This window comes from Nicotiana tomentosiformis, chromosome 11 (genome assembly GCF_000390325.3).
Source record: "Nicotiana tomentosiformis chromosome 11, ASM39032v3, whole genome shotgun sequence".
Taxonomy (NCBI): domain Eukaryota; kingdom Viridiplantae; phylum Streptophyta; class Magnoliopsida; order Solanales; family Solanaceae; genus Nicotiana; species Nicotiana tomentosiformis.
In genome coordinates, this window is record NC_090822.1 from 88,700,130 (window position 1) to 88,724,314 (window position 24,185).

The 24,185-nt window shown below is 39.7% G+C and overlaps 1 protein-coding gene across 1 annotated transcript in view; it reads left to right on the top strand.

The window, feature by feature from the left end:
- The first annotated feature begins 14,210 nt into the window (after positions 1-14,210).
- Positions 14,211-24,185, top strand: part of LOC104105952 (probable 6-phosphogluconolactonase 1) — a 160,558-nt gene continuing 150,583 nt past the window's right edge. Inside the window, exon 1 of the mRNA XM_070187850.1 lies at positions 14,211-14,224. The gene's annotated coding sequence lies outside the window, so the exon portion shown is untranslated. The remainder of the gene's footprint in view (positions 14,225-24,185) is intronic.

A 24,185-nucleotide genomic window follows, 5' to 3' on the forward strand; every position in this document is an offset into this window, starting at 1 on the left:
CTTTATCCTCTCATGCCTTGGTATGCATCATTAGAGATTGAATTTTTTAGTTGTGCCACATTCATCATCTGGAGATACTCAAGGTTGTCATGCCTATCTTTTATATATGGCATGTTTTGTCTATCCTCAACTCGTACTTACACGTGGCACTTTATTTCTTGTGTGTCACTTCTATTACATATGAGACTATCATGATGATAACCTATCATACTCAAGGAAAACCCGATCTCTAGTAGAATTAATGGTCATCTCTCTTGTCTTGTAACATTCCCTTTTCGGATGGGAAGGTGTCTTTGGTCATTATTGACACTGTCTTAACTATGCCATACTTCTTATGAGTCATACTATGTTCACCACAAACTTGAGTGATTCACATTCACTTATCAATTAGATCCATATCTGTCACTCCCCAACCTCAGGGGCGTTATGCATCAATTTGAGTCAACGGAAGGGCTTGGAAGCCGGTTATGGAACTTCAGAGCGAGGTAGTCTCCTTTCTAACCTTGTAAGGGGGAATTAACTACATAGGTGACCTAAACTATTATGTGCTCCTATTTGTGGGGGCTATGTACGCATGAGGTGACGAGAGTCCATACGTAGCTACTAGCTATGCCTACGTCCGGTAGTTTTAGGCTCACATCATACCTTATTGATGTTTTTATTGATTTATGTTTAAGGTTTGCCTTGAGAGGGAGCGAGATTGAGTCTGCTTATTAAATTTTTTGAAAAGAGTTAAAATTGAAGAACTTAAGATTTAAAAGGTTTCATTTGAACTTCGTAATTTCAAAAAGAATTGAGGAATAATATAATAGCTGAAGAATCTATATTTAACCGTGTCGCATGTATGTTTCGCGAGCGGGGTAATTTCCTTATAAAGCTATAAGCTGAATTTCCCTTATTTTGAAAAGAATGAAGGAGGAGAAATCATTTTAAATGTTAAATTAATATTTGACCGCGTCGCAAGTATGATCCGCGAGTGGGGTGATTTCTTAAATTTATGTTTGACCGCGTCACAGGTATGATTCGCGAGCTGGGTATATCCTACTACTCTCATGGGAGCGGGCCGTGCGCCTCGACAGGTTAAATAGATGCATCTATGGTTCGCGCCATTCGACTAGTTTTGAGTTAAACACATGATTTGAACATGGATATTTGTATAGATTGTGGGGTTTTGGGTAGAAGACCTAGAATTTGGTATTTCGGATTGTGACCTCGAATATGGGCATGGAATTGGAAACAAAATATAGATTTGAGTTTGTAAAGTTTTGGGTAATCATTATTTTCGAAAATTTTCGGAACCCGGGCACGTGGGCCTGAGGGCGATTTTTGTCAACTTTTCGATCGGGGTTAGAAATTGTTATAAATTGGATTATAATGAGTAATTGAGCATATATTAATGGGTTTGCGTAATTAATGGCTAGTTTTGGGGCATTGTGCATCAATTTAAGTCATCGAAAGGGCTTGCAAGCCGGTTATGGAACTTCAGAGCGAGGTAAGTCTCCTTTCTAACCTTGTAAGGGGAAATTAACCCCATAGGTGAACTAAATTATTGTGTGCTCCTATTTGTGGGGGCTACGTACGCACGAGGTGATGAGAGTCTGTACGTAGCTACTAGCTATGCCTACATCCGGGTAGTTTTAGGCTCATATCATGCCTTGTTGATATTGTTATTGATTTGTGTTTATTGTTTGCCTTGAGAGGGAACGAGATTTAGTCTGCTTATTAAATTTTTTGAATGGAGTTAAAATTGAAGAACTTAAGATTTAAAAGGTTTCATTTGAACTTCATAATTTCGCAAAGAACTGAGGAGTAATATAATAGCTGAAGAATCTATGTGTAACCGCGTCGCATGTATGTTTCGCGAGTGGGGTAATTTCCTTAAAAAGCTATAATCTGAATTTCCCTTATTTTGAAAAGAATGAAGGAGGAGATATGATTTTAAATGTTAAATTTATATTTGACCGCGTCGCAAGTATGATCCACGAGTGGGGTGATTTCTTAAATTTATGTTTGACCGCGTCGCACGTATGATTCGCGAGCGGGGTATATCCTACAACTCTCATGGGAGCGGGCCGTCCGCCTCGGCATGTTAAATAGATGCATCTATGGTTCGCGCCATTCGACCCTCTGGTAGTGCACAGTGTAAATATTGTTGGATCGGGTCGTACGACCTCGACATGATTTGCGCATGCTTGTATTGCTTCCCTTGTAAATTTATAAATAATGATATTGCACCCTAGCCTTAGACAAATGGTCAAATGATGAAATATGAATATTTTTGGAAATCTCTTGCTATTAAAATAATTGTTTGCCTGCTTCATGCTTATCGAGTTTGCAATCACCTTATAAAAATCCATACTTTTACACATTTTGGTATTTTATTATTGGACCACTAGTAAGTGTCAAATTCGACCTCTCGTCACTACCTATTCGAGGTTAGACGGGATACTTACTGGGTACACGTTAATTTTGTACTCATACTGCACTTGCTGTGTATTTTTGTTGCACATGCACATGTATGTCTAGTTGCTTATTTTGGCGCAGCGGCATGATTGATATGGAGACTTAGGTAAGCTGCACCTCTCGAGACGACCCGCAGTCAATAGAGTCTCCTTCAGAGTATTGTATTATATTTTCTCTACTGTCCAATTGTATTCCGGACGGTTATTATATTACATTGTTTCCTAAAAATTTACTCATGCACTTATGACCTCGGGTTCTGGGATGACTACGGGGTTTATTCATTATTTGAACTTGTTAAAGACATTGTTGTTTACTCAGTGGAAGTTCATTATTTATTATTTAATATAAGGAAAAGAAATAATGTCATAAACATTAAAATGAGAATTTAATTAACTATTTAGTGTTGGCTTGCCTAATAGTGTTGTCCGGCGCCATCACGACCTTTAATGGATTTTGGGTCGTGACAACATGGTATCAGAGCACTAGGTTCCCTTAAGTCTCACGAGTCATGAGCAAGTCTAATAGAGTCTTGTAGATCAGTACGGAGATGGCTGTACTTATCATCTTCGAGAGGTGATAGGGCTGTTAGGGGTACTTCCTTTCTTGATTCATCATCGTGCGGTTTTATTCCTTTGAGGCTTATGCCTACATTTCTTTCCTACTCAATCTTACGCGACGTGAAGTGCTTGCTATAAATCGAGAATTTGAGAAATTGTAATGGTACTACAGATGTGTTTTAGGATTGAATGAGTATTTCTAATGCTGACGGCTCGAGAAGGATGATCTTCGAAAAGGGTTGAAGTTAGTAGCAATCTATCAGTTCAAGTGCTGCAGATATAGATATTGATTTGAGGCAACATATAGGCAGCGAAGGGTGAGGAAGGACATGTGGGAAGTGTAAGGCGATGGTTAAATTTATAGAAGGCTAGGTGTAAGAAGCGAAAGTCGAGTAGTTGCTTAAAGGAGTTAGTTTGACCAAAGTGGGAGAGTGGCAGAGTAACATATGAGTTCAGTGGCTGGGTAAACACAAACCTGGAGGAAAGTTTAGAGTGACTTGGGAATTTTAGTGGACGGTGATTGGGTCCACGAGCTTAACTTGAAATATTGGCTATTATATGGCTGGGGATTAGATGCAACAGAAAGAAGTTTCTTGGTATGAAGAAGGATGCGATATAACTTTGACTTGGAAGACATTGTCGCACATTTAGTTGATGTCCATAAGGAGTGAACGGAACGGTTCAGTTGGTGAATAAGAAGGGGCTCGGGATGGGTTATTGATGTCATAGTGATTGTACCCCGTGCAACGATATTGAAAGATGTCGGCATGTCATTTACACAGGTGGGTTATCTCCTGTGAGCTGGTCGGCGGTCGCATGGTTGGCGAAGATTCTGCGAAGAATTTTATTGACTACCTAGTAAGAGGTCAAATATGTGAATGTTGCTAGATATTCCGAGTGTTCGTGAAATGCTAACAGAAGGATTTCAAGGAATTTGGCGGGTTGGTTATGCAAGATCATATCAACAATGAAGAAAGCATCATGGTGGGTTCCAGGGTTATGTAAGGAGTGGCTCCAAGCCAAGTGGGAGAGTCCCACCATCTACGATTGGGTTGCATGGTTATCTACTTGTGAAGTTTCGGGTTATCGGCGTATTGGTGAATTAATACAGCTAAGGGAAAAGAACATAAGTGGTAATTTGAGCAAAGGAATTGATAAAGGTGTGCTATAGTTGGCCCTATTGACTCATGTTTAGGATTTGAGAAGATTCAGGATTTATGCTTCGTACAGAGGTGATTCACAAGGGAAGTGATTCAGTCGGGTGCTTCGTTGAGATGGGTGTTCATGTTCCAGCGGAGCTTTGGAGTTGATAATATTCGGGACTGAGCCAGAGTGGGTGATTCGCAAAAACGGTCCTAGTGAATTCAAAGGTCAAGAATGCGATGCTTAAGGATTTCAAGCCCTCGGTAAGGTTAAGAATCGAGCATTTGTAGTGGATTATGATAAGAGGCACGGAATGTTCTATGATATTTTTGACTTGCAGAGTAGAATTTATGGGGGGAAAGGAGAAAATAACTTCGGATTTGTAGAGGAACTATCAGAATGGGCATACCGGTTGAAGATGCGAATGTGCGTGCGAGGAGGGTATGAAACGGTTCATGGGTTTGGAGACAATGTGGTCTCGTGGAATGGGGTCACTCAAGATGAGTGTGAGTTTAGGTTTGTGATGTAAGGAATGGAGCTATTATTATCTCTAGGTCAAGTTGAGGATGAATTATAAGAATTTAGATTGGTTAGTCATGGTTGAATTGTCATGATGATGGCAATGATCAGCTCCTTCAGCGTATTGAGTTGTGCATGTGATTTGTGCCACTAGGTGTGAGGTTTGACGGCCACCGTAATTGATTTTATTTAGGGGTATTCGAGCATTATAGCATGTTAGGTGTAGATGGATCCCGAAAGAATTGTGGTGGTTTAGACCACTACTTGAGGTTGGTATTTTCTGCAGATATGAGGATTCAGTCGCGAGTTGAGATGGTCCTCTTGGAACGATTTAAGTAAAAAGTTTCTATGTGGTTAAGTGTTTACCCTATTAGTAGTTTGGAAGTTAAGATGAAATTCTTGTACTCTTGTGCATTGAAATGACTAAGTGCAGTGATCGGCATGGGATTCGAAAGTTGAGGATCAAGGTTGCAGTTTGGTGTCGACAAGAATGTCAAGAGCTCGGATGAGCGGGAAAGGATTTAGATGGGTAGAGTAAGCTGGTATTGTCTTTGGCGTCACCTGAGATTGGTGCCTGGTGTGAAGAGGCTTTGCATACTGAATGCGGATTCTTGAATTTGCTTTACAGTGATTGGTGTGGCCGGTAGTATGAATGTACATACTTGTTACCTGTTGCGAAAGATCATGGGAGTATATCCCACGGGAAGATTGTATAAGTGTGACATGTAGTCACTTGATTGATTGAAGAGTGGAAACAAACTATGAAGATTTTTGTAATATTACTAATTGGGAATTTATGCATGGAGGGAGCTCGGTTCATTTAGTGGTGGACTGTGGAAGTTGTTCCGGTTATGATGGTTGTTCTTATGTGTTATGCGAAATAGGGGTTACTATAGACCCTTGAAAGGTTATTAGCCTATTACGGTGCGATCAGAATCGGCTTGAGGTCTGTGGATGGATTTAAAGGTGAATATAGGCTCGATGTCAGGTCGGATGTGTTCATTTCGGCATAGCACTCCTTATGGAGGAGTATTTGGACGTTGGCTGTTATTTCTTCGTCGGCTATTTCATGTAATACTATATTGTATCGTGAGATTTAGATCATATATCACACCTCCGTTGTGCTTGAGTTTTGTAGCTTATGGCGTTGTATGTCTCCATAGGGATAGTATTGTGCACTTGGCATTGCTTGTGACCGATATTCAGTATTTTATAGTAATGAGCAATTTAGTTCGGTGTGTATATCCTTATGTGAATTTTATGTGTGAATCGGGTGGCACGCCGCCACGAGTATGTTATTTGGGTCGGGGTGCACGCCGCAATAGTGTGATGTTGAGTATGGTTTCCTATATTCTATTTTGTGTTTTTTGTTTCCATTTTCTGAGGAAGGTTCGTATTAGTTGCGTGGGTTGAGTAGTCCTTTCCAAAGTTCATTTTCCTTACGTAGCACATTCGAGTTGGTAGCCTATTGGCGCATTGTGGTATCATATGAGACTTTTGGTCATGTCTAGGGTGGCTTACTTCCTGAGCAGTTCGTACTGGGTGAGACAAGATTATTGGATCTAGGATCAGTGCAATGAGATTGTATGATGTGTATTAAAGAGAAAATGCCATTATTTGATTCAGAACGAGGTGATGGCTTTTGTTAGGAGTATAGGCTCGATGATTTGTTGACTCGATAGTTGGTTATGAACTTCTGCACACCTCTTTTGTCGTGGTGGTATTGTAAGAGTTATAACAGGACCTATATATATATGTCATGATGGCATAGTAAGCATCAGATTCGAGGAATGTCGGCTGTTATGATCATAGAGTGTTATTATGGGCATGTGAATGATGCGGTGCATGGTGTGAATTCAGCAAAGGTACGTAGTCATGTTCTGGTACATCGTGTGGTGATTGATACGATGTTCCTATGTTGGAAACAGGCTTGGCAGAGAATTTCGGACATTGGAACTGGTCCCTAAGGCTTTTACCTAAATGAACGAGAATATCTTCAGATTGGCTTGAGCTAATGTGCTCAACCGAGTTTTGGTATCACGTGTAGGTGCACGAGGTGCTAAAACAATGATTTCAGATCACTCCAGCGCAGTTCTTAGCACGTTCGAGGACGAACGCATGTTTAAGTGGGAGAGAATGTAACGACCTGGCATGTCGTTTTGAGCTCTAGCGCAACGTTCGGCAGTTTGAGGCCATGATCAGCTTCACTTCAGGTATTATGACTTGTGCACATGGTCGGAATTGAATTCTGGGAGTTTTGGAGTTGATTAGTAAAGAAAATTCTTGTTTCAGAAGCTTTAAGTTGGAAGATCGACTAAGGTTGGATTTTTGGGTAAAAGACCTCAGAATCGGGATTTGAAGGTTCCAACGGGTTCGTATGATGCTTTTGGACTTGGGCGTATGTCCGGATCGGGATTTGGATGACCTGGGAATGTTTCAGCGCCTATTATGGAAGTTAGCACTTTGGAGGAATTTCATAAATTTGGGTTGAAGTGCATTTCAATGTTGTCGATGTCCGTTTCGGATTCTGAGTCTGGGAATAGCTCTGTATGGTGATTCTGGTATTGTGAGCGCGATGAGAAGTAAATTCTGAGGTCCGTAGGTCATTTTGGAGTCATTTGGCTAAAGTTAGAAATTTGAAAGTTTTTGAGAAGTTTGACCTGGAGTGGACTTTTTGATATCAGGGTCGAATTCCGAAAGTTGGAGCAGGTCCGTAATGTTGAATGTGACTTGTGTGAAAATTTTGGGGTCAATCGGACGTGATTCGATCGGTTTCGGCATCGAAGGTTGAAGTTGGAAGTTCTAAAGTTCATTAGGCTTGAATTTGAGTGCGATTCATGATTTTGGCGTTGATTGATGTGATTTGAGGCCTGAAGCAGGTCCGCATTATGTTTTGGAACTGGTTGGTGTGATTGGACGGGGTACCAGGGGCCTCAGGTGGATTCCGGGTGGTTAACAAATCGAAAATGGAATTTGATGAAGGGTTGAAGCAGCTGATATCTGGTGTGATCGCACCTGCGCAAAAGGGCCGCAGGTGCGAGTTCGCAGGTGCGAACCAATGGTCGTGGACATACGCTCGCACCTACGTTCCTAAACTCTTCTCCACCCACTGCACCTGCGAAGGAACAGATGCGGAAAGGAAGGCGCAGGTGCGGAGTCATGCTAGGTAGGTGGAATGCGCAGGTGCGAGGTTTTCGGCCGCACCTGTGATACCGTAGATGCGGCTGGTTGACCGCGGGTGTGAAATCGGGCTAGGTAGTGTGTTATTTTAAATGAGGGTTTGGCTCATTTTCATTATTTTCTCCATGGGAGCCGATTTTGGAGCAACTTGGGAGTGCCATTTTTATCACCAAGCAGGAGGTAAGTGGTTTATACTAGTTTTGAGTTAAACACATGATTTGAACATGGATATTTGTATAGATTGTGGGGTTTTGGGTAGAAGACCTAGAATTTGGTATTTCGGATTGTGACCTCGAATATGGGCATGGAATTGGAAACAAAATATAGATTTGAGTTCGTAAAGTTTTGGGTAATCATTATTTTCGAAAATTTTCGGAACCCGGGCACGTGGGCCCGAGGGCGATTTTTGTCAACTTTTCGATCGGGGTTAGAAATTGTTATAAATTGGATTATAATGAGTAATTGAGCATATATTAATGGGTTTGCGTAATTAATGGCTAGTTTTGGGGCATTGTGCATCAATTTAAGTCATCGAAAGGGCTTGCAAGCCGGTTATGGAACTTCAAAGCGAGGTAAGTCTCCTTTCTAACCTTGTAAGGGGAAATTAACCCCATAGGTGAACTAAATTATTGTGTGCTCCTATTTGTGGGGGCTACGTACGCACGAGGTGATGAGAGTCTGTACGTAGCTACTAGCTATGCCTACATCCGGGTAGTTTTAGGCTCATATCATGCCTTGTTGATATTGTTATTGATTTGTGTTTATTGTTTGCCTTGAGAGGGAACGAGATTTAGTCTGCTTATTAAATTTTTTGAATGGAGTTAAAATTGAAGAACTTAAGATTTAAAAGGTTTCATTTGAACTTCGTAATTTCGCAAAGAACTGAGGAGTAATATAATAGCTGAAGAATCTATGTGTAACCGCGTCGCATGTATGTTTCGCGAGTGGGGTAATTTCCTTAAAAAGCTATAATCTGAATTTCCCTTATTTTGAAAAGAATGAAGGAGGAGATATGATTTTAAATATTAAATTTATATTTGACCGTGTCGCAAGTATGATCCGCGAGTGGGGTGATTTCTTAAATTTATGTTTGACCGCGTCGCACGTATGATTCGCGAGCGGGGTATATCCTACAACTCTCATGGGAGCGGGCCGTCCGCCTCGGCATGTTAAATAGATGCATCTATGGTTCGCGCCATTCGACCCTCTGGTAGTGCACAGTGTAAATATTGTTGGATCGGGTCGTACGACCTCGGCATGATTTGCGCATGCTTGTATTGCTTCCCTTGTAAATTTATAAATAATGATATTGCACCCTAGCCTTAGACAAATGGTCAAATGATGAAATATGAATATTTTTGGAAATCTCTTGCTATTAAAATAATTGTTTACCTGCTTCATGCTTATCGAGTTTGCAATCACCTTATAAAAATCCATACTTTTACACATTTTGGTATTTTATTATTGGACCACTAGTAAGTGTCAAATTCGACCTCTCGTCACTACCTATTCGAGGTTAGACGGGATACTTACTGGGTACACGTTAATTTTGTACTCATACTGCACTTGCTGTGTATTTTTGTTGCACATGCACATGTATGTCTAGTTGCTTATTTTGGCACAACGGCATGATTGATATGGAGACTTAGGTAAGCTGCACCTCTCGAGACAACCCGCAGTCAATAGAGTCTCCTTCAGAGTATTGTATTATATTTTCTCTACTGTCCAATTTTATTCCGGACGGTTATTATATTACATTGTTTCCTAAAAATTTACTCATGCACTTATGACCTCGGGTTCTGGGATGACTACGGGGTTTATTCATTATTTGAACTTGTTAAAGACATTGTTGTTTACTCAGTGGAAGTTCATTATTTATTATTTAATATAAGGAAAAGAAATAATGTCATAAACATTAAAATGAGAATTTAATTAACTATTTAGTGTTGGCTTGCCTAATAGTGTTGTCCGGCGCCATCACGACCTTTAATGGATTTTGGGTTGTGACACTGTCATAGTGCCCTAACGTAACCGTTCAAACTCGGTGCGCCATTCGACCCTCTGGTAGTGCACAGTGTAAATATTGTTGGATCGGGTCGTACGACCTCGGCATAATTTGCGCATGCTTGTATTGCTTGCATTGTAAATTTATAAATAATGATATTGCCACCCTGGCCTGAGACAAATTGTTAAATCATGAAATATGATTTTTTTTTTGGAAATCTCTTGCTATTAAAATAATTATTTACCTGCTTCATGCTTATCGAGTTTGCAATCACCTTATAAAAATCCATACTTTTACACATTTTAGTATTTTATTATTGGACCACTAGTAAGTGTCGAAGTCGACGTCTCGTCACTACCTCTTCGAGGTTAGGCGGGGTACTTACTGGGTACACGTTATTTTTGTACTCATACTATACTTGCTCTTTATTTTTGTTGCGGAGGCACATGTATGTCTAGTAGCCTATATTTGCGCAGTGGCATGATTGATATGGAGACTTAGGTCAGCTGCACTCTCGAGACGACCCGCAGCCAGCAGAATCTTCTTCAGAGTACTGTATTGTATTTTCTCTACTGTCCAATTGTATTCCGGACGGTTATTGTATTACATTGTTTCCTAGAAATTTGCTCATGCACTTGTGACACCGGGTTCTGGGATGACTACGAGATTTATTCATTATTTGAATTTGTTAAAGACAATGTTGTTTATTCAGTGGAAGTTCATTATTTATTATTTAATATAAGGAAAAGAAATAATTTCAAAAACATTAAAATGAGAATTTAATTAACTATTTAGTGTTAGCTTGCCTGACAGTGGTGTCCGGCACCATCACGACCTTTAATGGATTTTGGGTTGTGACACTGTCATAGTGCCCTAACGTAACCGTTCAAACTCGGTGCGCCACACATCTCTAAGAGTCTAGGGAACAAACTCTTTCAAGAACATTTCGGAAAATTGAGCCCAGGTTGGTGGTGTGTCATCAGCTGATCTACCTTCTTCATAGATTTGCCACCACCGATACGCTACGCATGACAGTTGAAATATAGTAAAGGCAACTCCGCTCACTTCCACAATACCCATGGTGCAAAGAATACAATGATAATTTTCCAGAAATCCTTGGGCATCCTCTGTAGTTGTGCCACTGAAAGTTGGTAGATCATATTTCTTAAAACTTTCAAGTCTCTTTTATTCTTCTTCTGATGCCTCGGGCCTGAAGGCCGAACCGGAATAACAGGTTGTACCGGTACTATACCCGGAACCTAACCAACATGAACTTGCTGCTCTGGAGTTGTGATAGGAATATTTGGTGTAACAGAGATCAATCACGCCTGAGTTAATGTACCAAACATACTCAAGAACTGTGCTAAAGTCTCCTGAAGTCCGGGGGTAACAAAAGGTACTTCTGGTACCTGTCCTCTAACTGGAGCTACGGGCGGCTCCTCAACTGTTGTTCTGACATGTGCTCTAGTTGTGGCACGTGCCCTTCCTCGACCTCTACCTCGGCCTCTACCTCGGGCCCGTCCTCTTGTAGCCCTAGCAGTATGTGCGGATGTCTGCTCAACTAATCCATTAGCACGTGTCCTTGCCATCTATGAGAGAATGGAGATACAAAGGTTCAAATTCCAAATTCAACAATTCCGCACGACAGGAATGAAAGAAATGGAAATTTCCTAACAGTTCTGTAGCAACTCGAAGATAAGTACAGACGTCTCCATACCGATACTAACTTGTCACGACCCAAAATCCCACCACATGCGTCGTGATGGAACCTAGTCTCTAAGACTAGGTAAACCAATTTAAATTACTTTTTGAGCCATTTTTTTAAAACTAAAAGCGGAAATAATTACAATATACAACCTCCCAAGACTTATAGTACTGAGTCACGAACTCTAACTGAATACATTGAATGATCACGAGGACCAAATATACAATACTGTTTGATTACAAATTAACTGTACAATGAAATGAAAAGACTTCAACAGACTGCAACGGCCAAGCAGCTCTACCTTGAATCCTTACGATCCTGCTTTAACTCTACTCAAGTCTGATATCTCCAATACCTGACTCTGCACAAAAATGTGCAGAAGTGTAGTATGAGTACACCACGGTCGGTACCCAGTAAGTATCAAGACTAACCTCAATGGAGTAGAGTCGAGGTACAATAAAAATACTCACTAGTCTAATAACCTTTGCAATATAATATATAAAATACTAGGAAACGGATAGTAATAATGGAAGGATAAAACAACCAGTGGTATGCGCAGCAGGGCAACAAGAATACCATAAATATCACTCAACAATTAATAAATACATGTACGCCCAATTAATTCAAGTTTTTCAAATAAATATTCATCACATATAATTCTTCCAAATAACTCTCTTTCAAATGTAGTTTTCTCAAATAATTATTCTTCAAATATAATTATTTCAATAAATCTTTTCAAATATAATTTCCTCAAATAAATATCTTTCAAATACAATTCATTCATATAATTATTTTTGAATAAAAATCCTTCCAAATAAATATTTTGAATAGAATTCTTTCAATTAAAAAGCCACCATGTGACACCTCATTTCATAATCATAAAAATACGAGTCTGATCCCATTTTCATATTTTTCGTAAACACAGGTCTCAGCCCATTTTCATATTTCCACGGCACTTCGTGCCCATAATTAAATCATCATATTTTCCCGGCACCTCATGCCCTCATTTCATATCACAACTGCACGGACAATACACGTGCCAAATATCATTATCATTTCATCACAGCACCTCGTGCCCACATTTCATATCACAATTGCACGGACAATTCATGTGCCAAATATCCTCATTGATCTCATTTTCATATTTTTCGTAAACACAGGTCTCAGCCCATTTTCATATTTCCACGGCACTTCGTGCCCATAATTAAATCATCATATTTTCCCGGCACCTCATGCCCTCATTTCATATCACAACTGCACGGACAATACACGTGCCAAATATCATTATCATTTCATCACAGCACCTCGTGCCCACATTTCATATCACAATTGCACGGACAATTCATGTGCCAAATATCCTCATTATTTACTCATGGCACCTCGTGCCCACATTTTATTTTATAATCCGCCTGGAAATAGCCACATGGTCTTAATTTCAACAAAAACCAGATTGTTATCAATTTACCAACAACCACAACATCACCTGAAAATCATCAACACCACAACCCCACTTCATCATATATCGTCCCTGATAATAGCCACTTGTATCGCTCCTATTTCCACCCTTATCACTCCGCCCAGACAATATCAATAGCCACTTTTATCGCTCCTATTGCCACCCTTATCGCTCCGCCCAGACAATATTCCAACAAACGCAACAACAGTGAAACGCCACCCTTATACCCACATAATATCATCGGTGAAATGCCACCCTTATCTCCCCAAAATAATAACTCACATAACACAACAATTTATACAAAAAATTAACACGGCAACATAATAAAATCAATTTATATCACGATTTGCCCAATGGCCACAACTAAATTCCAAAGATATAATAAAATCAATTAATTTCACGACAAATAGCCCAAGGATCCACGCAATGTATATAACACCCAAAAACAATCAATAGAGATAGAAACTACTTCGCATAAATTAAATCCTTCATTAATGCAAATTTAGATAATTATATTGACACTTATTCTTAAACTCGCTTAAACTAATTATTTGCATAAGAAAATTCATATTGGAATTACTTTCCAAGAAATACTAAACCAACAATACTCAAGAAATTTCATAAATATTTCAAGTAACAATCACATCAAATTATCATATAAAAACAAATTCAACAATAAGGGGTTAGGCATGGCAAAAAGTTGATTTAATAATTTTTCACAATTTCCCAATTTACTACACAATAATGCCTAAGACTTTAATTCAATAAATTTTGCACATATAAGCCCGAGTACGTACTCGTCACCTCGCGTACACAACTTTTTACATTTCACAAATGGCACATAAGACTCAATGCCTAAGGGGTAATTCCCCCACTCGAGGTTAAGCAAGACACTTACCTTTTTGAAGTTAGGTCGATATTCTAAAATAGCCTTCTTGCTTGAATTGACCTCCAGACAGCTCAAATCTATCCAAATTAATTGTATAACTTCATTAAAATTCATCAGAAATAATTCCGAATAATAATACGTCGACTTAAAAAATTATTCCAATAAGCCAACAAAAGTCAACGTGAGACTCGCCCCTCTAAACACAACATAATTTTCCTGAAATCTGAACACTCATTCCGATATGAGCTCAACCATACCAATTTTATCGAATTCCAATAACAACTCAACCTCCAAATCTTACATTTTCGTTTTTTGAAGATTTTACAAAAATCTTGATTTTCCTCCATTAAATCCAAATTAAATGATGGATTCAAAGGCATAATTATGGAAATTAATCAAAACTGGATAAGAATCACTCCCAAACACCCACGCAAGAATCTCTCCAAAAATCGCCTTCTACCAAGCTCCAAATTTGATTTTGAGTTATGAACTCAAACCCCCGTTTTTGGGACTTTTAATTCTGCCCAGATAGGCCTTCTTCGCGTTCGCGACCATTGCTTCGTGTTCGCTATGGCCAAAACCCAACTGCCTCAAATCTTTCATCGCGTTCGCGACCTCCTCGTCGCGTTCGCGAAGGCCAACTATTTCTGCCCCATCATTTCCTCTCCGCGTTCGCAAGCTCTTCGTCGTGTTCGCGATGACCAGCTCCTTCGCATTCGTGTTCCACACTTTGGATTCACGAAGGCCAAACGAACAGCCACTGAAATTCCTCTTCGCAAATGCGGGACTCCCTTCGCGTTCGCAAAGAAGGAAACCTGACTTCAGCAACTACAGTCCAAACATCTCCAATTTGGTCCGAAACACACCCGAGCCCCTCGGGACCCGGTCCAATCATACCAACCTATCCCATAACATAACACGGACCTGCTCGAAGCCTCAAATTATATTAGACAACATCAAAATCATGAATCGTACCCTAATTCAAACGTAATGAACTTTGAAACTTTAACTTCTACCATCGATGCTGAAACCTATCAAATCACATCCGATTGACCTCAAATTTTGCACACAAGTCACATTCGACATTACAGACCTACTCCAACTCCCGAAATTGGGTTCCGACCCCGATATCAAAACGTCAATCCCCCAGTCAAACTTTTCAAATTTTGAATTTCGCCATTTCAAGCATAATTCCACTACAGACCTCCAAATAAAATTTGGGACATGCCTCTAAGCCCAAAATCATCGTACAGATCTAACTTAACCGACGGAACTCCATTCCGGAGTGGTCTTCACACAGTTCCGACTACGGTCAAAATCCTAAGACTTAAGTTTTCTTTTTAGGGACCAAGTGTCCCAAATCACTCTGAATCATCTGGTTACTGAATTCAACCACGCACGTAAGTCAATACGCGTAATACGAAGGTGCTCCGGGCCTTATGCTGTCAAACGGGACTTAAATTCTTGAAACGACAAGTCGGATCGTTACATTATATTTGAAGAATATTTATTTAAAGAAATTATACTTGAAAGGGATTTATTGAAAGAATTATATTTGAAGAATATTTATTTGAGGAAATTATATTTGAAAGAAATTTATTGAAGGAATTATGTTTGAAGAAATTTATTTGAGGAACTATAATTGAGAGAGATTTATTGGAAGAATTATATGTGAAATATATTTATTTGAAGGACTTAATTTAATTAGGTGTACTTGTATTTACTATTTGTTGAGCAATATTAATGGTGTTCTTGTTGCCCTGCTACGCATATCACTGGTTGATTTGTGTTGCCGTTATTGTTATTTGTTTTCTATTATTTTGTATACTATATTGCACATGTTATTAGACTAGTGAGTGTCTTGACTGTACCTCGTCTCTACTCCATTGAGGTTAGTCTTGATACTTATTGGGTACCGACCGTGGTGTACTCATACTAACTTCTGCACATTTTTGTGCAGAGCCATGTATTGAAGATATTGGACTCAGACAGAGTTAAAGTGTGATCACAAGGATTCAAGGTAAAGCTGCTTGGTTGTCACTGTCCCTTGAAGTCTTTTCATTTTATTGTACTGTTAATTATTAATCAAACAGTGTTGAGTATTCGATACTTGAGATCATTTTATGTATTCAGTTAGAGTTCGTGACTCAGTATTACCAGTCTTGGGAGATTTTTTATCATAATTGTTTCCGCTATTGGTTTTTGACACGTGTATTAATATTTTTGAAAACAAATCTACTTGAATGGAAATTATAATCGGCTTACTTAGTCTTAGCGACTAAGTGTCATCACGACGCCTGTGGTGGTATTTTGTATCGTGACATATTCTCTCATTTTTGGAACCTTAGACTCAGTAGGAGGCGATTGTTATTTGTTTTCTATTATTTTGTATACTATATTGCACATGTTATTAGACTAGTGAGTGTCTTGACTGTACCTCGTCTCTACTCCACTGAGGTTAGTCTTGATACTTATTGGGTACCGACCGTGGTGTACTCATACTAACTTCTGCACATTTTTGTGCAGAGCCAAGTATTGAAGATATTGGACTCGGACAGAGTTAAAGTGTGATCGCAAGGATTCAAGGTAAGGCTGCTTGGTCGTCATAGTCCCTTGAAGTCTTTTCATTTTATTGTACTGTTAATTATTAATCAAATAGTATTGAGTATTCAATGCTTGAGATCATTTCATGTATTCAATTAGAGTTCGTGACTCAGTATTACCAGTCTTGGGAGAATTTTTATCATAATTGTTTCCGCTATTGGTTTTCGACACGTGTATTAATATTTTTGAAAACAAATCTACTTGAATGGAAATTATAATCGGCTTAATTAGTCTTAGCGTCTAAGTGCCATCACGACGCCTGTGGTGGGATTTTGTATCGTGACATATTCTCTCATTTTTGGAACCTTAGACTCAGTAGGGGGCGATTTTGAAAAGGTATTTTTATCCACAATCTTTGGGTAAGTGATTTTGTTGTATTTCTAACTATTTTACATGATTATACATGGGATTTAGCATCAAAATTAGGAGAATCAAAGTGACATTTTAAGAAACTTTAGCTATGTTTTGAGAAATGATAATTTGAGTGTTTAGAGTCGATTTGAACTCGAACTTTTAAATAAAATGCATGTATGGACTCGTGAGGTTATGAATACTATTTATCTACAAAGAATTTTGGAATTCGGACACGTGTGCCCGAGGGTTAACTTTGTTGACTTTTCGAGCAGAGATGGGGAGTTTTTTTACAAATTGTTAAATTATAAGTATTGTAGTATATTTTGATTGATTTGCATGTTGTTTGACTAGTTTCGGGTCGATGGGCATCGGTTTGAGGTGTTATAAAGGTGTTGAACCCGGTTATGGAATTTCAGAGCGAGGTAAGTCTCTTGTCTAATCTTGTGAGGGAAAATTTATCCCGTATATGTTATTCTTGTTATGTGCTACATGTTGTGGGAGCTACACACGTATGAGGAGACAAGTGTCCATGCGTGTACTAGAATTCCTGCTTATGTCCGGGTAGACTTAGATTCACACCATGCTTTAACTGTACTATTTGAGTTATCATTTCCTGTTGAATTACTTTATTTCGCATTTTGACATGAGTCTATACTCGCTCAGAGTAATGGACTCGCTAATTTAGATATTCGACGAGCTACTTGATTAGCCGCGAAACATTATGTTTCCCTTATGAATTTCTCCCGCGTTGTGCGTATTCATCGAAATGTTTTCTTAAATTTCATAACTCACACGTATGTTCATGAGTGGGGTCAAGGACCCGTTAAAGCTTCTTATTCTAATGGGATCGGGCTGTTCGCCTTGCCAGGATATTATTGTAACACAGTCTTATGGGATCGGGTTGTTCGCCTCAGAAGTATCATGTAACACACTCTTATGGGATCAGGTCATTCACCTCGGCAGTATCATGTATCACACTACTATGAGATAGAGTCGTTCGCCTCGGCAACTTCATGAAATACTCTTATGGGATCGGGTAGTTAAGCTAGGCAAAACCGTGTGTAATATTTGACAAAAGCTAGTGTATCCGTGAGTTTTTCTGACTTGAGTTATGATGACCTACTTGGTGGGAACCATATTATATACTCCATTTGAGGAGGTAACCGATATTTGAGGACTTGTGTTTACTGTTCAGATGTGGATCGTATCATGTACCTATATTTATTTTCACTGTTTAATTACCATGCTTCATATTTATTTACTTTCTACTGTACTTGATTTATTGGACCACTAGTAAGTGTCAATGTCGACCATTAGTCACTACTTCTCCGAAGTGAAACTAGATACTTACTGGGTACTTGCCGATTAATGTACTCATGCTACACTTATGCACTTATTGTGTAGATATATATTTCTGGTGGTCTTTTGGGTGCAAAGACGCAACTATTGTGGTGCATTTACGGTGAGTTGCATCTCATGTTACGATCCATAGCATACAAAGTCTCCATCATAATTATTTATATTATCCTGTCTATCTTGTATTTCAGACAAATGTTGTATTGTTATTGTACTTCCTAGTAGATTCTCATGCATTTGTGACACTGAATTTTGGGGTGTTCTAGAATTTATTTATGATTCTTACCATTAAGACACTTTTACTTTATATTTTACTTAAATCATATGGATCTACAATTTTTTTATGCATTCATCTCTCTATCTAATAAGATTCATGATTTTAAAAATAATAAAATACATAATTAAGTTGGTAGTTCACCGTTGGCTTGCCTAACAACGATGTTTGGCGCCATCAAGACCTATAGTGGATTTTGGGTCGTGACAATATCAGTTCGTATGAGATTTAGAGTGTGTTGGTGGCATATAGACTTGCTTTGTCTTCAGAGTTTTTGATTATACATCCTATGTTTTATGTGGCAATAATTTGATGATATGTTCATTACAAGAATCATCTAATTCAGCTGTAGAAGTGGAATTAGATAAAATTTTAACTTATGAAAGAGGTCCAATACCTATGGTTGATAAACAAGTGCGAAAATTGATATGAGAGAAGGTTGCTTAAGTGGAAGTATTCTGGTGCAACCATTTGATATAGAAAGTTACATGGGATTCCGAAGAAGACATTCAGAGCAAGTACCCAACTATATTTTCTTACAGCGTTCGAGTCTCGAACGCTAATTTAAGAGTGGGAGAATGTGACGTCCCGTAAACTTCATGATTCATTTTAGAAAAAAGATGTCATCTTCGATCGATTTAAATCATTTGAGGTTGTTGGAGATAGTAGAATTCATACAAATAATATTATGAAAGTTCGGACGTGGGGTTGAGTTGTTAGAAAGGATTCTTGAGTTATTGTCTAGATTAGAGTTATTTTAATAAAGTTGTTAGAAATACTTATAGAAATAATTATAATTATTTATTTGGAGGTAAGTGCAGAAATATGTTTTTACATTTTAAAAACAATATTTATATATTGAGGAATATAAAGTATGCGACGAAGTACTAGTTAGGTGTCGGTGGATTAGATCCTTATATTTACTTTAGCTAGGTGACCTTGTAATTTATTTTTGGGAAATCAACTGGGCCAACCACCTTTTCTTAGTATGTCACGTGACTATAGCCCATGTGAGTAGGTTTTGAGTATAAGATGTAATCTACTTCATTAAGAAAGAATAAACATCTGGCGGCAGTATTCTGTTTGGTGGTCTTCAACGACACCTATCGGTGGTCTTCAAATAATTGATATATTTAGTTTGAGTTTACGAAATCAATGATATTTGTAGAAAACTTGTAAAGAATCGTTGATTACAGAGACAAAAACGAAATGCTAAAAGAAGATAAATTCCTTGTAGCTACAGTTTCAGTTTCCGCCATTTTTTTAAGGTATTGAATATTCTTTTCTTAACTTTATTATTATTGTTCATTGGACGTTGATTTTAGTATATAGCATATGTAAATTATGACTATAGTGAGTTGGATAGTTATATCAGTATATTTGTTTACCTTCAAAATCGAATAACAATTAAACTTGTAAGTGATTTTAAGGATACGCGGATTAATTTGATACAAAAACGGTAAATTAAGTTACTATTGAACAAAAGATAAGATAAATTCAAATCCCACGAGCTGGATAGTTCCAACCTTAGTGAAATAGTCACCCTCGATCCGGTCTCACCACAGCCGACACTAGTGAAAAGGAGCAAGAGCTAGTAACAAAGAAAATAATAATATTTTGCTTTAGAGTGCGTGTTACAATGTACTTCATGAATTATTAGACACCCTTTATATAGTAGGGAGTTCTACTTTAGATACAACTCTATAAAAAATAAAAAAAAATCCGATTTACTAATTGTCGATTCCCTATCGATATGTGCCGAGATCCACACCGTGATATCCGGCCGGTAACGGATATTTCAGCCTTCTGTTGGCTATGCTTGATTGTCCGACAATGTTCTTCGAAGTTGTTCGAGACTAAGACCGATCCCGGAACCATGACCTCGACATTCTCGAGGGAATGCGTCATGATCCCCGAATTCTGGCTCGGTGGGACTTTTGGCTCGATTTCGGTCTCTTGCCACTGTATCTAGAGCCTAGCTTATCTTGTCGGAGGTCAAGATGCACGATGAGCTCGATTTCATCTGTATATAGAGAGTTCCCCAGTTTCTCGGAGAGTAAACGACAAAACACCCGAAACGTCTCGTCAGTCAAGTCATAATGGCATTAAATGCATGTTAGTCGCCGGTCGGTCGTCACTGGACGTGAACCATCGCAGAACTACTATAAATACTCCCTCCTTTGTTCATTTTTACTTTACATCAAACGTTCTACCCTTGTACTCTCAAGATTTCAATATTCTTTAGCACTTTTACCCCGGTTACTCGAGGACCTTTGCAAGAATTTTTACCCATCTTCTTCTCAAGACAACAAGTCTAATCCTTCAACTTCCTTTCTTTCTTTATCTTTCCAGATTTTCATCCATTTTTACTTACTAAAGGAATGGCAAAGACTTCCAAAATCGTTCCCCAAAAAGAAGCTCCTTCTACTTCGCAGCCGGCTACTGAAGTCGAGGAGACCGCTCCGAGCGTGGCTGTTGATGAACGAGTACCCGAACCCCCTTTGAAAATGTTCATCCTAGGGGGATGCTCGGTTAATGATGATTTCAAGGCTGAAAATCCTTCTTCCATACAGGGCTAGTGTGAGGAGGTCTCGATATATATCTGCTCGATTACCAAAGAGGTCCTCCATACGGTTCGAAAAGATTGCAAATGGGTCGATAAAGACATAGTGGTCCCCGACCCCGAAGAGGCCATTACTACCTATGTCGAGGGATATCTCAGCTCTTACACTTATCCCTTTACATTGGTCCCGGTAGACCCTGTCATTGTAGATTTCTTCAAGAGGTACAACGTGTGTCTAGGCCAGATTCATCCATCACTCTGGAGGATCGTGATCCTCCTCCGATTTTTGTGAAGAAAATCGATTGGTGCTTGTTCACCATTGACCATCTACTCCGCTTATACAGTCCCTACATCTTCTAGGGGGCCTGATAAAGATTGTGCATCGGGCCAATAAAGCCATGTTCTCAAGTATTGATGAGGACCGGGATCGAGGCTGGCAAGGCCGTTTTGTGTGTATAAGGACTTCAGACTAGATTTTGGTTGAATGCAGGCCATTCCCTGAAAGGTGGAATACTTCGCGTAAGTAGAACTTTCCTTCGAATTTTGATTTTATGTTTACTTCTCTTTTCCTTATCGGTATTCGTGGTGGTGCAATCATCGCTCGGGTCCCCAAACGATGTCCCTCGACTCAAGGAGTGGGTCAAGGGTATCGTTTCACAAATGCCCTACTCCGAGCACTCGTGGAGAAAACTCTCGAAGTGCCGCGTGGAGGCTCGTTCCCATGGTGAGACTTCTTTCCCTAGTAGGTTGTGTTAGGCTTCTTAATATTAAACCCTTATTTCATTTACTTCTCTTTGCAGGCTTGCCAAAGCATGTCGAGCTTAGGCCTCCAGTCGGTGGCGAGGAATTGCATGTTGAGTCTCCTGCTCCAGGCCAGGTCAGAGAGAGTAAAAGGAGGAGGGATCAAAGTTCCCTGAGTTCGGAGAAAAAGAAAACAAGGAGATGGCTACCAAAGGAAAACATCAACTCCCGAGCATCACCTTCGGACTTGCTCTATCGGCTAAGGGATGAGTCCGAAGGAGAAGGGCCTTTTGCTTTTGTGGCCCGCGAGTCGTTGCCCCTCGAAGAGCAGGGGCAGCTGAACCAGAAATCCCCGAGGATGATCTTTCTCTAGACAGGGAGGTCGATGAGGAGGCCGAGGATTCCCGAGTTGCGGGAAGTGCCCCGAAAGAGGCACTTGGTGTGATAGACATCACCGAGTCACCCTCATTTACCAAATCCATGTACAACGAGGCTCAAACGGTGAAAGAATGAACCAACAAGGGTGCCCACAGAGCGGACGATCACCTCTGGGGCCCACTACTACGAAGGACGTCACCAGGTTAGGTGACTTAGAGGTATCAAGAAAATATCCGTCCTCTAGGGCAAGTGGGCCTAATTCGAGCCCGAGACTGATTAACCGGTTCATTTGTGTCAGAGCTCGATGGTCTATGTGGATACGGTTCATTTGACTGTTTGTCCCAGTAAATCCTATCGATCGAGCCTAGACTATTCGAGCACAAAGTTTCTTTCCTTGCTAATATCATTATCCTAGGGTGATGCCCCTCAGTGTTCGAGGCCGATCATAGAGAAGTCTTACATACTGTTGATGTGATCCTTGAAATCGGTTCACAATCAGTCTTTGATTCTAAGTTAGCACGATCAATTGTTGCCTCGTTAAAAACCTTACCGGAAAACCCATTTGGGACTAAACCGGTTCAAGCAAAAAAGAGTCCAATGAGTGCTTTCAGGCCTTAAAATTGTATCGTTCTTTGACAGTCACCTGCAAGTGTTAGTCCAAAGTGTAAATAAATAAAAGAAAAGAATATGGTCATACCTTAGCAGTAGTATCCTTTCAAGTGAGTTAGGTTCCAGTTGTTTGGTAGTCACTTGCCGTTCATTGCTCCAAGTTTGTACAATCCTTTTCCAGTGATCTCGATAATTTGATACGGACCTTCCCAGTTCGGCCCCAGCTTCCCTTCGTTTGGGTTCCGGGTGTTTATTGTGAGTTTTCTTAACACTAAGTACCCAACATTGAGGTGACAAAGGTTATCTTTTCGATTGTAATAACTCTCTATTTGTTGTTTTTGGGCGGCCAACCAGACGAGGGAAGCTTCACGCCTTTCATCTTACAGTTTCCGGCTCGTACTCATGGCCCCGGTTTGACCAATATTAGCACCTCGACACCATAAACCAACTAGAATAAGGTGGCCCCGGTACTGGACTTCGAGGTCGTACGACATTCCTATAGGACTTCGGGCAAGATTTATTTCCATATTCCTTTGGCATCGGTTAATATCTATCTGAGGTTTTGGAGTATGGTTTTGTTCGTGGACTACGCTTGTCCGTTCCTACTAGGGTGATAGGGTGTTGATAGGATCCTTTTGATCTTATGGTCTTCGAGAAACTTACTTACTTTGCTGCCGATGAACTGCTTCCCATTGTCGCACATGATCTTGGTCGGCATTCCGATATTATGTGGTCCCAGATGAAATCAATGAGTTCCTTCTCCCTGATTTTCTAAAACGCCTGGGCTTCTACCCATTTAAAAATATATACAGTCATAAACAATATAAATTGAGCGTTAGAGGGTGCCCATGGAAGGGGGCAACGATTCCATTCCCCATATCATGAACGGACAGGGTGAAAAGACTGAATGTAGTTGCTCCCTGAGATGATGAATCATCGGAGCATGCCTCTAACATTCGTCGCATTTTTGTACGAACTCCTTCGCGTTGTTTTCCACGTCGATCCAGTAGTATCCGACTCTGATTAATTTTCCATCTAATGATTCAGCGCCCGAATGATTTCCGCAGGTGCCTTCGTGGACTTCCCTCAGAACATACTCGGTGTCTCCTAGTCCTAGACATATTGGGAGTGGGACATCGAATGTTTTCCAGAATAGGGTACCGTCTTCAAACAAGCTGAACTGGACCTCCTTCGTACGCAGAGTCCTCGATTCCTTAGGGTCCGAGGGCATTTTTCGGGTTTTTAGATACTCTATATATTTGTTTCTCCAATACCAAGTTAGGCTCGTTGAGTTTATCTCGGTGTGAACTGTTTCCACTACCGTTCTCATGAGTTGAACGAACGCCCCGATTTGAACTCCTCCTCTTCGACCGACGATCCCAAGTTAGC